This window comes from Rhipicephalus microplus, chromosome 3, assembly GCF_043290135.1.
Source record: "Rhipicephalus microplus isolate Deutch F79 chromosome 3, USDA_Rmic, whole genome shotgun sequence".
Lineage (NCBI taxonomy): Eukaryota > Metazoa > Arthropoda > Arachnida > Ixodida > Ixodidae > Rhipicephalus > Rhipicephalus microplus.
In genome coordinates, this window is record NC_134702.1 from 19,337,366 (window position 1) to 19,354,095 (window position 16,730).

A 16,730-nucleotide genomic window follows, 5' to 3' on the forward strand; every position below is an offset into this window, starting at 1 on the left:
TTTGTCCTCGGTGCCCGTCTTCGACGACCTGCCCACAGACATGGTTTTAGGGGCCGACTACCTGCTCTCCGGGGAAGTGCGCCTCACGGTGGAAGGAAGTACCGTCAACCTCCATCCTGTGGCTCCAAGTGTGCCTCCGGCGCAATCCCAAGGTGAGCTGACGACGCCACTTACACTTCCCGCAATACTCGAGAGGCACGCATCGCTCTTCGCTGATACTACTACTCAGCTTCCCGGAACTAGCGTGCTAGTGCACCATATTACTACCGACAATCATCCGCCGGTGTCCATACCGTTACGTAGATATGCCGAACGAGAGCGGATATTAATTGACCAGCAGGTGCAAGAAATGCTTGCCGCAAGCATAATCAGGCCATCTTCTAGCCCGTGGGCAGCACCTGTTGTCCTAGTCCGTAAAAAGGACGGCAATCTCCGATTCTGTGTTGACTACCGAGAGCTGAACAAGCACACCATACCAGACTCGTACCCGCTGCCACGCATTGACGACGCTATTGACGCCGTACGAAAAGCGAGGTTCTTTTCGTCGCTAGATTTAAAAGCAGGGTATTGGCAGATCAACGTGGCTGAAGAAGATAAGTTTAAGACGGCCTTCCGAACACCATCTGGCTTGTACGAGTTTAATCGGATGCCGTTCGGTCTGCGAACTGCTCCAAGCACCTTTCAGCGTGCCATGAACACAGTGTTAGGCACACTGATAGACCGTGCCTGCGTCGTGTACCTCGATGACGTTCTAGTCATCGGGGAAACAGAAAAACAACATCTACAAAATCTCGACACGGTTCTGCAGAGGCTATACAACACCGGCTTTCGACTTAACCGCGACAAGTGCCAGTTTGGGTTGACGACAATATCTTATCTTGGTTATCAGATATCTCATAATGGCGTACGACCCTTGCCTGAACGCATAGACGCCGTTGCCAAATACCCTGCACCAACATCTATAAAACAGCTCCAGGTATTCCTAGGAATGGCGTCATACTTGCGCAAGTTTGTACCGAGCTTTGCGTCAACTGCTGCTCCACTCACGGACTTACTGAAGAAAAACGCCCAATTTCAGTGGGGTCCTTTGCAGGATAACGCCTTCCAAACCCTCAAACACCAGCTTACACATAGCCCGGTGCTCTGCCACTTTAATGAAGATTGGATGACAGAAGTCCATACTGATGCGAGTCAGATTGGCCTGGGGGCGGTTTTACTTCAACGTGACTCGAGTGGGCGTGGGCACGTCATCTGCTACGCCAGTCGTAAACTATCGGACGCAGAACGGCATTATCATTCGAATGAACTGGAGTGTTTGGCTGTAGTATGGAGTGTGGATGAAAAGTTCCGCCACTACTTGTTTGGCCGACACTTCACGGTAGTAACAGACAACTCCGCGATTGCGTGGATGTTCCAGAAGCAGCACCTCAAGCACAAGTTTGCCCGATGGATTGTTCGGCTCCAAGACTATACGTACGACATCCGTCACCGTGCTGGAGCACAAAATCAGCTTGCGGACGCTTTATCGCGAAATCCGATCGAGGAGTTCTCCACACGAAATCGAGAAACCTGGATCCTGTTTTCTCAACAGGACGTGACCAAGGCTCAGCAAGCCGATGGAAGACTCGCATCCGTTATAGACTCCATTGGCGATGCGGGACGCAATGCCAAGTTTGTCTTACGTAATGGAACGCTGTATCGGCGTCACTGGGCCGATAAAAGCACCGAGTGTCATCTCCTGGTCATTCCTGACACCTTAAGATCGAGCGTACTACGCGCCATCCATGACACTCCCGAGGGAGGCCATGTTGGCTACAGAGCCACCTTACGCAAGGCACAAGAACGTTTTTGGTGGCCGAAAATGGATAAAAGCGTGCGTTCATACGTTGCCAGTTGCGAGATTTGTCAGCAACACAAACGACGTCCTGGAGCTCGACATGGACTTCTTACGCCGATCAAGCCTCCAGAGACAATTTTCCACACGTTGGGCATAGATCACATCGGGCCTCTTCCAATGACGACAGCGGGCAATCGTTACATTATACTCGCTGTGGACTACTTGTCCAAGTTCGTAGAGGTCGCGGCCGTGCCTTCGCTTGCTGCTAGCCATGTCATCCGATTCCTGAAAGATCGCTTCGAATGGCGACACGGTCTTCCTAACAAGTTGATCTCCGACCGGTCGACCACCTTTCGCAGTCGCGAGCTCCGCACTTACCTACAACAAGCTGGAGTGGACCATCACTTCGCGTCGGCATACCATCCGCAGGCGAACGGACTGACCGAAAGGTCGAACCAGACTATCCAGGCTAGACTCGCACCGTACTGTAAGAATCACAAACGAGGTGAGGCCGACTGGGATGATCATCTCCAAGCAGCTGCGTACGCAGTGAACACGGCGGCACACAGCTCCACAGGAATTTGCCCCTACGAGATTGTCTATGGTCAGCTCCCGCAACTGAATGCTACGTTCGGTTTGGACACTCCCGTTAAAGTAGGGCGTTCCGCTGCACGCCAGAGACTTTGTCGCGATATCCGTGTGGAGGCGCGTAGGAGGATTGTGCATGCTCAACAGGCACAAAAGCGATACTACGACCGACGCCACCGTCCCGCGCCGAAATACAGTGTAGGTGATGAGGTGTGGCTACAGCGAGGTGCGCCATCGTCTTCAAACAAACTGCACCCAAAGTACGACGGCCCTTACATTATTTCTGAGCGCTTGGGAGATAACACTTGGCGAGTACGATCCACAGCTTCTGATACGCGCAGAGACAAGAGAAAACGGAATAACTTTGCGGTGCATGTGTCGCGGATGAAGAACTGCATACGGCGGCAAACGTGACATTGGTTTGTGTTTTTCTTACAGGAGTAGACCAGCTGCAGCGTGGCCGAGTGTAATGATGACAAAGCGGCGATCGTGCTCGGCGCATACCTGGGAGAGACGGAAGACGACGAAGAGGAAGCAGATAAAGAACAGCCGGCCTGCAGCAAAGGCGTTGTCTCTTTGTCTTATTTCTCCGCGTTACAATATATATATATATATATAAACCACAGCACTGTCCCCAGCTTTTAGTTGACACAATGCTTGTTGAGCTATCAGCGTTACAAGGTTTGATACGTTTGTTTGCGATTAGGCTTTACATTTCTTATCAATATACTATATCCATACCAACCACAGTAACGACACATATCAGGAAGAAACTATCTTCGCGCAAGTGCTGGAGCGCGTCACCATTGTCTAACGGCAAACGGAAATGCCGCGAAAGATGGCGAATACGGTCTCTGATAACTTCATTTCGAACCAGAGTCGATAACGATCGAGTTTCAGCACCACATCGCGTTCGAACCGCCGCATTAACGGAGTCATTTTAAGCTCCCTATAGAGCTTGGAAATGACAATGGAGTGTCTTGACGCATATAGAGTAAAAATTAAGGGCGGCGAACTGAGTCAAAAAAGGAGAAGACGACGATGAGAAATAAACCTGTAGAGTGTGATATCCACACTGAAAGTCTCATGTCCGTTGTTTTCGTTTTTTTCTCCTTTCTTTAGCTTTAGCTTGAAGAGATTTAAAGTCAAACCATCAGTTAAGGAATGGACTGATTGCATTCAGTCATCCGTGTGTTTATTGATTTATTTCTGGCACCTTCGTCAGTTCTTTTTATTATTCGTTTGCTCGTTTTTCCGTGGATTTATATGTGTTGCGTATTTTTGTTTGTCTTTAGTTCACTTGTCTATTTGTTTATTTGTCCGTTCTATAATTCCGATTGATTGATCGATTGATTGATTGATTGATATGTTAGTTTTAACGTCCCAAAACCACCATCTGATTATGAGAAACGCCGTAGTGGAGGCCTCCGGAAATTTTGGCCACCTGGGGTTTTTTAATGTGCTCCCAAATCTGAGCAGACGGGCCTACAGCATTTTCACCTGCATCGAAAATGCAGCCACTGCAGCCAGGATTTGATCCTGCGACCTGCGGTTGAGCAGCCGAGTACCTTAGCCGCTAGACCACCGCGTCGGGGCCTTTCTATCATTCCGTGGTTTGTTGTTTGTTCTATTACACAGTGGCTTGATTTTAGGGCATACCTGCTCCAAAAATAGTGCGCTCCACTTTATTCGAGTACAGTTCATTGAATTTTAAAACGGCCAACAATTTAATGAACCGCTTTACAACTGGTGACGTGCGTGCTTGCGGTATATGTTACGGGCCAATGCATTAGTGTTACTAAGGGTTCGTGTTGGACATTTTCCTCTTGACTGATATATGAACTTACCTGTGGTTCAAACTTAATATCGTATTCAAGCACGCATGCTGTCTATATATGAAACGAATAGCCATGTCGTATACTCATGATTACGCATACCGTATTTCATGCAGGCTTTCAATTCTCCCCAACCAAACAGCTTTGTTCGTGTCGACTGGATCCCTTATAGCACGCGTTGGGAAACCATACTTTCGTAGAAAGTACATTATTCAATGTACGCCCATTTTTATCAAACGTAAAAAGGTCGCGTAATCTAAAGTGCAAAGTATAACTGTTGCACGTCTAATTAGCCAGAACCTGTTTATTTTGCTTTATATAGTGGTGTACTTGTCTATCAGCATATTATATCGGGCTGTAGCTGTCTGCACACTTGTGCTTGTTACGATGAGCGCCGTGCGCCAGTACGCATGGTGAAGGCTTTGTCTACTTCAGTGAGACCGACCACGGACACCACTTCGTTTACTATGGCTACGTTGAGCACGTCATTTACAGGTGTAACTAAGGATTAAAACAAAAACATGATAAGTAGGCTGTTATCTAGAATACGTGTCGTATGTTTACGAAGGGAGGAATCGAAAACTACCCACATGAAATAATTAAGAGATAGATAGAGGCACTGAGCAATGCGAAAGTCACTTCGTGTGAAATTCTTACGACAGCTTCAACAATAGACAACGAAAGCAAACGACCGTATAAAGAGCCACTAAGCGGAACGAAACAGTACAGACATGCATGCATTTCGCTTAGATTAAAAATAACCGCTAAGCAGATTGCAGAAAGCAACATATTACAACAAGAAAACAGGGCGAGCTCTAATCCCGTCGTCATCTCGTCCTCTGTTCCTCTCTGGGCTACGTAGCAATTACGAGCCTACAAGTTCGAACCCCATATATTCCTTGGGAATATATGGGGTTCATGTTTGTTCGTGGTTCAAATTGTTTAACGTTGTACCATGTTGCATTGTAGTATTGTAAACGCTGCCAAAATTTTCTTTATTTTACAACCACTAACTGTTCATGTTAATTAAGTTCGTGTTTGGTGCACGCTCTTCTTTTGTTTAGTTTTTCTACTGGGGTGTTACTATTGCTTTTCTGGCAGTCGTTTAGATCACAATGCACTTTCCATATTGTACCATCTTGATTTCATCTTTTTATATTTGTCTCAAGTCATGTTTTACCATGTATCGCCCCCCCCCCCTTACACAATGCTCCAATTAGGAGCCTGTAAGGTATTGTGAATAAAAAAATGTGTTATCTTATGTTTCAAATTGTTCAATATAATCTTGCGTAGCTTCGGTGCATCTCATGAAGCGTCAAAAACGCGTTTCTTCTTTCAGCTACAGACGAACTCGACATTCTATCGTGCAACTCGCGCGGCCTATGTGATGAAGTATGGCAGCGGTCACTGTTCAAGAAGGGACATTACAGGTCACGAAACGCCGACACTCTCTTCATGCGAGTGGCTAGTGCCAGTTTGTGTGGCTAGAATCCTTCAACACATTCAGACAGATCTATGTCAAAGTTGTTTACACGTAACCCGCGCATTCGCAAGGCTATATGACGCGTGCCGACCGGGCTCTCGTCCCAAGGTTAGGCGCCGGAAGCGAGCCAAATGCTTGAACGCTGCGGGTGCGCTTCGAAAGACGGGCATAACCTTCTAGATTTCCATTGCCTGCTGGATGAGTGCGAAAAGCCGGTCGTTTATAACGGCGGTGCCTACGTAGGAATGAGGCTTTTTGTACTTGGCCTTTGAGATCGGCAATTTCGGTGTTTGTTACTGATTTCAGAGGATGCCTTGAATTGAAAAAGTTGCTTGTTGAATGACGGCGTCACTTGTGTGGGGTTAAGTATAATTACGTTCACGCTTTTTAAAAACGTTTTACGTTATTTTTGTTGCATATAGGCTCCAAAAACGTAAAAATGTGCTTGAAGACAACCCTACTTAGGTGGCACCACCACCATAGTTCCGACAACGGCCGCTTTTCAAGTGACCGCCGATAATCCGGCAGGCAAGGGAAATCTAGGAGGCTATGGACGGGGATCAAGGAGACAGCGCCAGTGTTGCCTCCTGGGACGCTTGATTAAGGGGTCGTCGTTAGTCAAGTCCACTTAAGGCGACCGACCACGTGCCAACCGTTTTTTTCCCAGGACCCCGGCTACCGTACGGGCTTCCTGTATGCTTATATATACGGTGACGGCGTGTACAGGAAGGCATCAGGAGCCAAACCAGGAGCGAAACTCATTTACAATAGCGTTTTCCATTCTCGTATAACGCCTCCGTCGTGCCCGCCTGTAAAGAGGCCGTGCCGAGCGTGTATACACGGGTGAGGATTGCGGGTGAGGGTGTATACACGGGTGAGGGTGAGGAACACGGCGAAACCGCGGCGACCTCGTGCGGCGCCTCCTTTAGGAAATGATAAATGAGCTTTCGTCACGAATGCATTCGTTCGAGTGTGTATCGTTTTTTTCGAAGCTAACCATAAACGTGGATAAGGGTTTGTACCGTTTACAGCCTAGTTGTACGTCTGTGTAGAGGTGTGCACGTTAACGACGTCGGCGACTTTAACGCGGAGGCGTTTCAATTATCGTCCCTGCACGCTTTTTCGCTGTCGATCGCTGTTTGTTGAGTCGATGGGACGCGGACTCTAACACGTATCCACTCACTTCACAGGCTTACACGACGACGATGTCCCGAATAACCGCAACCTTGAGCAGGTGCTACCGTTTTTAATAGACTGTACCTATGATTGTGTTTCTAACCCTAACAAGCGTAACCTCCGAGAGTTAGCGCCCGTTAGTATAGTTATAATCAATCCACGCCGTTCCACGCGTCCTTGAAGATATTTTAATGGACGTGTACTGAGCAGCGCCTCACTTGTGCTCCGTCATTTGACATCGTGCCATAAATGCTTGCTTCTCCGATAGCGGTTCGGCGTACGTGTTGTTGCCTAGCAGTCATCGTACTTGCAATTTCTTCCTTATGCAGACTAAATGTAAATGGCTGTCGGTTACTTCGCTTGTTAGATTACCTGTATAGTTGGTGTCGTTCCCTGGCTGGTAGGCAACAGCACACTAAAAGCTGATACGATAGAAGTGTTGGTGACTCAAACGCTGGCTTTGAAATGGGAAAAAAATGTAATGAAATGTCGGGTTCACACGCAAACTCGACGGTGGGTGCGTCGTCAAAGCAACGAAACTCGTTTGTATTAAGCAATCGTGGTCAGAGCAATCGCAAGCGGGAATAAAGCGGGTGTTGCTGCGTAAAGTGCACATGCAGCGCGTGTATCTCAGTAACCAAACATTATCATTTTCTAACATGGGAACTTCCTTATTTCGAACGGCTACCGATCGTTCCTCCACAAGAGATGTGGCGTTCAGGAGAAAATGGAACCTTCAAGTTGTTAGAAACGGTCGATTGAGAAATGTGGACGGGGGAAAAGTTTCGGCATGTTTAACGGGTGAACGTTTCCAGCGACATCCAGTGTTGAAGCGAGACATACGTCGAGCGGATGAACAAGTGTAACATTAATTATGACCTGGCAAACCCGTATGCGACTGAATGAGGACCACCCCGGGGACAATGTTAAAAAAAAATGGTTACTTGCTTTTACTCACATATTTGCGCATATTGTCCCTGTATATTAAAACAACTTTTTGACCTTTCCATCGTGCTTGAGCGACATGTCTTTTTGTTTTTGTTTTTTTTTTGTTTTCAAATGAAAAGTATGTCCAGGGTTCCACGGAAACCCGTCTGGCTGGGCAAATTCATGGCGGGAAATAACAAGCACTGACCAGTCATCGAAACAAAAACAGAAAAGATGCCTTCTGTTTTAGGGGCGAAACTCCTTATAGCGGCACCCGTTCGTCCTTCGCAGTATGTAACAAGTATAACATTTTGACCTCCAAGGTGATACCGGTGAAAGACTTCTTCTGTGCGTTGTTGAACAATACAAAATAGTGCTCAATGTACATGTCAATGACTGCTAATGGGGAATGAGAGACAGGAGCATTCGGCTTTTAGTTAACGCGCAGGCTGCGATCACCATTAGCGGCCATTGGCATGTACATTGAGCACTATCTAACAAGAAAGAGTTGCTACGTTATACTCGCTGGGTGTAACCTCCTTAGGTTTAGAAATGTTTTGCGAGCGTTGAGCCGCAGTGCCATGAATACAATGAACTTGTATATACCATGAATGAACTCGAGGTGGTTAAAAATGGTAAATAGATACGAAGCGCAAGCCGTAAGAAAGTAAAAGCCGAATTCTCCGCCTCTCATTTCCCATTAGCAGCCATTGGCATGTACATTGAGCACTATCTGACTGAAAAAAAAAAAAAAACTCCCAAGCAATTCCCCGAGGGGGGACATGGTTAAGTGCGAATGCACGGGGTGATGCCATGAGGGGGAGTAAAGTTAAAATCCGTCGTCTTGACGCCGGCCTTCATCGCCCTTCTCCGCCTGACGCTTGCGTTGTCGTTCCGCTTCTTGGGCCGCGTTCGCGGCTCGATGCTGACGCCTCATCTCGGCCTCGCGAGCACGCAGTTCACCATCCGCTGCACGCTTCGCCCGCTTGTCCTCGGGACGCACGGTGGACGCCGGAGTGAGCAGACGCGCGTCGCATACGCTCCGCCGAACGTGTGCTCTCGTTGACCGGATTACTCCGATATCGTCGCCGGCCCTGTGTCGGATCATCAAGTTTTAACTGTCCTGGGAACCGCACACCCTTCCCGACGCTGTAGAGCATCTCCATTTTTCTCTATCGCCTTCAGAAGAACCCATTTGAGCGCTGGGCCGCTGGGCCTAAGCGTCGACCCAGCTCGCCTGTGCGAGTACGGGTGACTAGGCCTAACGGCGGGACCCCTTCCACAACAATATGGACGCTAGCACTACGCCAACTGCTGACGTGACTACTACCGGATGCGTTCAACCTGCATTCAGCCCCAACGACACCCATGTTAACACGGAATCTCTCGACCTCGACGAGCTCACCTCGGCAAGCGAAGATGAAGTTGCCGTGCACCATCCTACATCGTCTGCATCGTTGGGACCGGCGAGCGACACCGACGCCAACTGGAAACTGGCGATTTCCCGTCGCCAGCGTCAACGCCAGAAAAAAATTCGACAAAGCTCGAGTGGAATTGATGCAGCCGGCCGGTCCTGCAAGCACTCCGCCCAGCCACGTCAACGCCGGGGCTGCTGCGGCTGCGAGCGCTCCTGCTACGCAGGCAGACGCGGCCGGCGTCGCACCGGCGCGAACACCACCACCCGTAACGAAGCCGCGCCAGCTACGACGGAAGCTGCCGCCGCTTCCACGCACGGACATAAAGATCATCATGCGCCCGAAAAAGGGCCTGGCCATTCGGAACTTCACTACGCATCAAATCTCCCGAGCCGTAGCACTGGCGGGCAATTCACGACAACATTGTACTGGTGATCATTTCATTATACGTACTCGCCCCGGGTCGAACATCATCATTGCCAGCACGCCACATGTTGAGACGGCCGAAATTCTTCGTCGGATCACCACCCTTACGCTTGAGAGGAAGACCTACGAATTCAATACCTATGTGGCGGCCCCTGAGGGCACCTTGCGGGGAGTTATTCATGGGATAGACCCTGGCACAACTCCGGAAGAACTCACCGCCAACCTCCGCGTGCGCACGCAGGGAGTGACAGTGCACAGTGCACGAATGCTTGGTGCTACCAAATCTGCCGTGATCACTTTTGAGGGCCCCCTTCTGCCCCGATATGTACTGTATTACGGTGGGGGAGGTGGCCTGCCATCCGCACAAGCCGACGCGACAAGCCTGCCAAGTCTGCTTACAACCGGGGCACCGCTCAGACGTATGCCCCACGCCAAACACTCCCGTGTGTCGGCAGTGTGGTATCCTCAACCCCGTTGACGGTCACCCCTGTGCTCCCAAATGTCACTTGTGTGGAGATGCCCACTTAACGGGCGCCAAAGAGTGCTCTCAGAGACTGAAAGCCCCGCGCCCACGGCCACCTCCTCAACCAGCAGCACCAGCCAGGGGCCGCAACCCCCATCGTAACCCACCCACTCCCAAACGCAGGTGGTTCAGCAAGGAAAACGAGACCTCACGCAGCCACTCCCGCTCACGCTCGAGGTCACAGTCCTTCCCGCCCCTCCCTTCTGTGGAACCTGGCCAACAGCAGCAGCCAAAGCAGCGACAGCATCCGAAGAACCAGATGACCAAGGGGCAGCAGCAGCAGCAGCAGCAGCAACCCACCTGTCAACAGTCCCAGCACGCCTCCAGCAAACATAATGAGAAGCCCAATCCCACTCCATCAGCCGATGCTGACATTAAGGTGAGCTGGTCAGCAAATGTAGATCCTCCCATCGCTCCACTCAATACCCTTTCCCCCGCATACGAACACCTTTTCGCGGAAAACATAAAACTCAAACAGGAGCTGGCGGCCGTCAGGGCACGTCAAGCAAAGGACAGTTCTCAACTTCATGCCCTAATGGCGCGTCTTGGATCGCCGCCCGACTCCCTCGAAAAAAAAAAAAAACCCAACCTCCCCCAAGAAACAGAAGACCCCTAAAACGGCGCTATCAATTCCTGCTGCGTCGGGCACCACAGTCACACGCGAAGAGTTACGCGAAATGTTCTCAACGCTCGCGCAGCAGCTATCGCAACAATTCAGTGCCGTATTCACGCAGTTCGGAGAACGCCTCGACTCTCTCGAGACACGCTTCGAGGCGCAAATTGCTGAAACAGGCGAAAACATACGCAGGAAGAGGGCCACTCGTAGCTCGCACGCCACGACAGATCAAGGTTACCATAGACTAGGATTGGAATCACATGCATCCGAAATCCTCGCTACCCCCGCATTGACACCCAGCGCCCTCACCCTCACTCCAACATCGGCGTCGCTAGCCCAGATTCCGATACCCACGCCTTTCCACTCAACGATTTAACCATGGGCAGCACAGCCCCACTCATTGGCGAACATTTAGAAGTCTGGCAATAGAACTGCCGCGGCTTCCGCAGAAAGCGGAGCCTCCTCCAACAGTAAATTAACTCACACCTTGCTCGGCCAGATGTCATAGCGCTTCAGGAGCCCGGAACGCCACCCATATTTTCAGGTTACGAGTCCTATAATAGTCAAACAAAGGGCAAAGCGGCCATCCTGATTGGCAAAGCGCTAACCGCAGTTGGCTTAGACAATATCCCATACACCAACATAGAACATGTGATTGTGGAGCTAGTTCTCAGGCGAAAAAAGAAAGGAGAAAAGCGAAGTATCATCATTGTCAACGTATATAGCGCCCCAAAGCAAAAAATTCCGCCATATCCACGAAGTGAATGATGATGAGTGGGCGAAGCTCCGGAGGTAAACCTGGTAAACCATGAATCCTCTGTACATTTTGCCCACTCGATTTTATTACATCGCTCCCCCTAGCGTACGTCGCCGCACTAAATCGAACGATTGCCTTCAACCAATGACACGCGCCATATGTGACATCATTCCTATTTTATAAGATCTCGCGTCTTTCATCAACTACAAGTACCGCTTTCTAGTTTATAACATCTTGCATCTTTTCATCATCAGCTACAAGTACCACCATCTAGTAAACACTACAAGAACTAAACGAGAGGTGGCTACATAAAGGAGACGGTACCGCCATCTAGTGAACACTGCAAGAACTAAACTAGAGGTGGCTACATACAGGGGACGGTACCGCCATTTAGTGAACAGTGCAAGAACTAAACTAGAGGTGGCTACATACAGGCTACAGGGGACGCACAGCCCACGCCCTAAGGAGCTTCGCCCCTAAAAACCACTGATTTCCATGCCCTCGTCCAAGGTGCCTGCCGTTTGGCCCAGGGAAAAGAACTCTTACTGCTCGGCGACTTCAACGCTCTCGACGAACGCTGGGGTTACAACCGTTCGGATGTCAAAGGCAAACAGCTTGCGGCTGCCACTGAAAAATTTCAGCTTGAACTGCTTACGGATCCCGCGTTCCCTACCCGGATCGGCAACAGTGTGTGCAGGGACACTTGCCCCGATCTCACCTTCGCCCGTGGCCATGCAAACTATAACTGGGACAACCTGCAGGAATCCTTGGGCAGCGACCACTTCATTCTCCGCACAAAAGTTACAGAGAGCGCAGCGCGTCGGTCAATTGGAGAAGCACGCATCACAAACTGGGACGCCTTTCGTCGTGAGAGCGAATATTCACTCGACAGCCTCACAAGCCTCACCGACTGGTGCACCAAACTTAAAGAAATTCGAGAGCGTTGGACCACCACCATTAACAGAACACCTGCACTGCCGGAAGTGGACGGCCATCTGCTACATCTGTGGGAAGCCCGAAGGAGCCTCATCCGCAGATGGAGGACGCAAAAACATAACCGACGCCTCAAGCTAAGGATTGCCACACTCACCACTCAGGCAGAGCAGTACGCTACAGAACTGGCGCGACTCCATTGGGCCCAGTTTAGCGACTCTCTTCGAGGCTCATTGGGCACGGCCCGCACGTGGCACATTTTGCGCGCTTTGATGGACCCCACTCGAACAAAAAATGAGACGAATAAGTCAGTCATGCGCCTCATACACGCCTTTGAGGGTACTGACGATGAGCTGCTGGATCAAGTCCGGCGAAAATGCTTTGGCGATTTCTACCCACCCGCATCTCAAGCTGCGTATCGTGGACGTGCCAATGACACTCTCGACCGACCAATAACGGTGGACGAAGTTTACGCAGCCATTCGCAGCAGCAATCGCAACACAGCTGCTGGGGCAGACGGAATCACGTACTCCCTAATCAGGAACCTCAACGACAGCGCCGTACAAGAAATCACGGCGTTTTTCAATGATCATTGGCAATGTGGCACGCTTCCTCCTGAATGGAAGCACGCGGAGGTCATAATGATACCGAAGCCGGGCAAAAAACTTCAGATCGAAAACCTCCGACCAATATCCCTCACTTCCTGCCTTGGTAAACTCTTCGAGCGCGTCATCACTAATCGCGTGCAAGATTACCTCGAGGACAATGACCTTTTCCCGCACTCAATGTATGGGTTCCGGGCACATCTTTCAACGCAGGATGTACTGCTACAATTAAAAGAAGTCATTGATAACGCCCCCCAGCAAGGAGAAAACATTATCTTGACTTTAGACATTAAGGGCGCATTTGATAACGTTAGCCACCAGGCCATACTTGAGGGCCTCGAGGCCCTTCATTGTGGGCAGCGCGTCTACAGTTATGTTCATGCCTTCTTGTCGGACCACACTGCCACAGTCGGTCTCGGCTCCATCCGATCACATGTTATCAGGGTACCGAACAAGGCACCCCGCAGGGCTCAGTGATTTCCCCGCTACTCTTTAATGTAGCTATGGTTGGCCTGGCACATGAACTCCACCGCATCGATGGCATCCATCACGCAATGTATGCGGACGATATCACCGTCTGGGCCACGCGGGGGTCCCTTGGAGAAAAAGAATATAACCTGCAGCAGGCAGCCACATGTGTCGAACAATACGCGCAGGCACGAGGCCTGGCCTGTGCAACAGAAAAATCTGAGCTTCTACGAATTAATCGACGCAAGCTCCCACCATCGACGCAGAACAACCAAGGCTCCCGCATCCAGGTCGTCCTTGCTGGCAAACAAATCCCAGAGAAATCCACCATTCGAATATTAGGCATGTGGGTACAGTCGAACCACCATGTGAATCACACACTTTCCCTTCTCCGCACCACTACACTGCAAGTGGCCCGAATGATATCTCGGGTAGCCACTCGTCGCCATGGCATGCGCGAGGAAGACACCCTGAAACTCATACGTAGCCTCGTGGTCAGTAGGGTGACATACAGTTTGCCCTACCAACGCCTCACCAAGAGCGAACAAAGCCAAGTAGACGCAATGCTCCGCAAGGCCTACAAAGCGGCACTCAAGCTACCACCGGGTACTCCTTCTAGCAAGCTCCTCACATTGGGCCTACACAACACCTTTGAAGAACTTTGTGAAGCACAACTCGCCACACAACTGCAACGGCTCACGCAAACACCTACAGGCCGTGACCTGCTCCTACGCCTTGGCTACATCAGCCAGTTTCACGACGCAGCTCATCGCAAGCCCATTCCGGACCAACTTTGTGCCACTTATAAGGTCGCTCCCATCCCCCGCAATATGGATCCCCGACTACATCAGGGCCGGAGGGAAGCCAGAGTGGAAGCCCTCGAGTGAACTTATGCACACAAAAACACTACGTACTATGTTGACGCCGCCAACTACGACCATGCGAACAATAAGGCTGTAGCCACAGTCGTGGACCACACACTCACAGAACGTACCAGCGCTTCCGTGCGGTGCCGCAACATCACCGATGCTGAAGAAACTGCCATCGCGCTCGCTCTCGCCCTCGGCTACAGACAACGAAGGTCGCTGACAGTTCTCACGGACTCTCAAGCAGCTTGCCGAAACTACCTACAAGGGCGCATCAGCAACCCGCTCTCAACGTCATCATGAGCGTTACAGACACTGGCGAGCATTCCATTACACATCCACTCAGAATTTGGCATCGAATTATATGGACTCCGGGCCACATGGGACTGGAGGGGAATCAGGCAGCGGATAGGGTAGCTCGAGTGTATGCGAGCCGAGCACCTTCCAACTCCGCCCCTGAGGAGCTCGTTCCGGTCCCTTGCGACTATTCGGCCATTCTAAACCATTACAGAGGACTTAGGAAAGCTTATTCGCTACCACACCGAACACTAAATAAAGAGGAATCGGTCAGCTGGAGGCAAATTCGAACCGGCACGTTTCCAAATTTGCACATCCTGAGTAAAATGCACCCCTCGGCATACTCTCCTCTCTGCCCATGGTGTTCAGCTAAAGCCACTCTGTACCACGTCACGTGGGAGTGTCAGGCGATTACAGCTTTACAACCAGTACAAAATCCAACAGCGGAGCGATGGGAGGAGCTGCTGGCCAGCGAGAACCTGGAAGATCAATTGAGCCTGATCAACCGGGCCTGCAGAGCGGCTGCTGCAAGCGGAGCCCTAAACTAAGCCCCCCCCCCCCCCCCCCCACCGCAAGCCAAGCATCTCCGACTACTCGGAGCTTCTCCGCAGAAAATTTCATGTAAATAAATAAATAAATACGTTTTCACCACCACCACCACCGCTTGTCCTCGGCCTCGCGAGCGCGAATTTCGGCATCTTCTGCACGCTTCGCCCGCTTGCACTCGGCCTCGCGAGCGCGCAGTTCGGCATCCGCTGCACGCTTCGCCCGCTTGCACTCGGCCTCGCGAGCACGCAGTTCGGCATCCGCTGCACGCTTCGCCCGCTTACGTTCGGTCTCACGAGCCCTTCGCAGCGCCGCCTTGTCTTCTAACGTCGGCGAAACCACCGCGGTACCGCCACCTCCAACGACGGGTGCAGTGCTGGCATTCGGTTGTACTGCATTCGTTGTTGATGGTATATAGCGTTGCCTCCGGGACATCCATCGCACGACCCGCTCTCGACGGGAGACTGAGAGAGAAGGCGGGCGCGCGAGAGAGAGGGGTGCGCGCGCAGCTGCAGCGAGCGAGGATAGCGGAGGAGCGAGCGAAGGAGGATATCAGCGTCGCGTCCGTGGCTTATTCGGTAGAGCGTCGCGCTGCCCGCCAAGTCCTCTTTCTTTTAAAGATAGAGAGAAGACTGCGGACGCCGCCGACGGCGGTGGATGGTTTGGGGTCGCTTATAAAGTGTATTCACACTTAAAAGTTTGCTACGTCATACTCGCTGGGCGCAATCTCCTTAGTTTTCGAAAGGTTTAGCGAGCGTTTGGACGCAGTGCCATGAATACAGTGAACTAGTATATACCATGAACTCGAGTTGGTTAAAGGTGGGAAGTGGACCCGAAGCGCAAGCCGTAAGAAAGTGTGCGTGTGCCACCTCTCGTTTAGTCCTTGGAATGTCCGCTGGATGGCGGTGCTTCTATATGGGGAATAGGGAGCCTACATGAACGGCCGTTCATGTAGGCTCCCTAATGGGGAATATATGATGAAAAGATGCGAGATGGTGGTACTTGGAGTGTTGAATAGATGGACGAACGGACACACAGACAGATGCATGGATGGACGCATGAACAGATGCAGGGGCGGCTGCATGGACGAACGCAGGGACGGACGCACGAACAGACGCACGCACGGACGGGCTGATGGACGCATGGACGGACGGAAGCAAGAACGAATGGACGGACGAATTTTTCGCCCCACTCTTCATCATTCACTCCGTGGATATGCTGCCATTTTTTTATTTTGACACTCGGTCTGTGAAAGCGAGGCGTTAACCACTGAGAAGTCGTCCGCTGCGCGCTGACGCGCGCCTTCTAGGACCACAATAAAGTTTCGAAACCAACCAACCAACCAACTCGGTCGGTGCTTGCCATTTTCCACCAATTAAAAAAATATTTTCAGGAGTGAGAAACTGTATGAAATTTGCATTTGTTTTGGGAT